Raw genomic sequence first — 2,257 nt, forward strand, 5'->3', positions numbered from 1 at the left:
GGGGGGAGGGGGGGAGGGGGTTGTGCGGGGAGAAGGGTGCAACAATGAATGAATGGAATCCCAAAATCTCTGTAGATGTTCATTGAGATTAAAAATAAACAACCTAAATTAAAAAAAAAAAAACAAAACAAGAAAACAAAGACTCTCACCCCTGAGCTAATTGGCAGCACTATGATAGATGGAGAAGAGATTGAGGTTATTAACAACTTCCATTTATTCAGTTCCACAGCCAACACTCTTGGCACCTGCAGTCAGACAATCAAAAGATGAATTAAATTGGGGGAGGGGGAAAACTGCTATTAGGGACTTCTCCAGAGTGCTAAATAGCAACAAAGTCCCTCTAAGGACTAAAGTGCACCTGATCCAGACCATGCTCTTCACAATCACTTGCTATGCATCAGAAAGCTGGACAATAAATGATGACAGAAGAATTGTTCCCTTGAGTTGTGATGCTGGAGGAGAGCATTGAACATACCAAGGGCTGCCAAAATAACAAGTTTGTCCAGAACAGGATGAAACCCAGTTGCTCCTTAGAAGCAAAGATTTTAAAGCTCCATCTCATATACTTTGAGCATGTTGCCAGGAGGGCAAAGTCCTTGGAGAAAACTATCATGCTTAGAAGGATGGAGAGATAGCACAAGAGAAGAAGATCCAGCTTGAGATTGATTGACACAGTAACTGAGATAATAGGGGTAGGTCTATCAGAGACAGTGAGACTGGCTCAGGATAGGACAGGGTTCGCGGGCTTTGTACATAGGTTTGCTATGAGTCACAGTCAACATGACAGCACATAACAACAATTGCATAGTATTTTCTTGTCCAGGAGAGTGGAAGTAGTCTCCCAAAGCCTTTTAGGTGTTAGATGGAGCAGAGAGAGAAGGCTGGATTGGGGTCGATGGGGATGCTACCCAGAAGTTACAGAGCTCTGAAGCCAGAGTATTATAGCAAATATCCAGAAAGTGAGCTGTCCTTGAAACTGGGGAAGAAGTGGATTTAGTATCAACTTCCGACACCAAGCTGTGGCAAATATTTCCTGAATTGTGATCAGAAGGAGCCCTGAGACTAGTCATTCAGGTGTCCTGGGCTTGCAGGACCCTACATCAGTTGACCAGTACCTGTGCAGCCCCTTATGCTTCCTCAGTGCCCTTTCTTGACTGGGTTCAGGTGAAAGTGGGACAGGCTAGTTGAGTCAGAATGGAGTCACTGAGTGAGTAGCCAATGAAAGCTACAGTTCAAAGTCAAAGGCAGAAGCTCGACCTAGCTTTCACAGCCTTGGAGGAAGCTGTAGATTTTTTTTTTTTCTTGTGGAAACAAGAAGGTACTGGGGAGCAAGGGTGCCTATTGAGAATAGAAGATGCTTAGGTGAGAGCCAGCAAGTGGTGTGCACCTCCCTGTAGCATCCAGGACCCAATGCCCACAGACAGGGAGTGTTCTGCCTCCACCCCAAAAGCCACTAAGATCACTTGGGGCATGTTGAATCTTGAGGGATTGAACTGGTGTCACCTCTCCTCAAAATACAGTGAAGATATGACAGAAAGGGACCCTCAGAATGGGAAGAATGGGCAAGAGATGCCACCGAAGTCACCTTGGCTTTGATAGACTAAGCAACCCTTCTTGGGCAGTTGTTGAGCTTTCCTGAGGTGTCATGGGGAGAGGGGTCTGGAAATGGAAGGTGATGCCATAGGGTTGTGACAGGACTTTCACAGTATAGTGAATGAGTAAGGTGATATGGACATCTCAACTTCACATAATCTGATTTATTTTTTCACACAGCCACTTTGTTTTTTTTAATCTAACCATGCTAATAGATGAGGAATGGGTATATTCATTGTTTCAGAGATTTATGAGTTCAGTTTTGTCTGGACTTGAGTTTCCTTATCATGAAATCATTTTTCCAAAACATATCAAGCCCTATATCAACACTTGTTCTCTGTCATGATCATCTTGGGGATACGGGCTGAAGGTGTAAACCAGTCACTCCACATAATTTTTGGTTACCAGTGACAGTAAGGGTCAAACCAAGAAAGCCTCATAAAGTACAGCATGAATTCAAAAAGTTTCCTACAGGCAAAGAAAGTGCTTCCCTCAGAGAAGTAGACAGTTTCTCCCTTTTTGATAAAATCTACACATTTAAAAAAATGTATGTATATTGGAACAGATTCTACATCAATGACCTTTAGAAACCTAATTCTACTCTTCTCCTGTATGTAAAACCTTAGGATCTCACAATTTCTAAAAATGATTCCATTATTAGTTT

The sequence above is a fragment of the Elephantulus edwardii genome, unplaced genomic scaffold, assembly GCF_000299155.1.
Source record: "Elephantulus edwardii isolate Elephantulus edwardi_28Jun2011 unplaced genomic scaffold, EleEdw1.0 scaffold00019, whole genome shotgun sequence".
Classification (NCBI taxonomy): domain Eukaryota; kingdom Metazoa; phylum Chordata; class Mammalia; order Macroscelidea; family Macroscelididae; genus Elephantulus; species Elephantulus edwardii.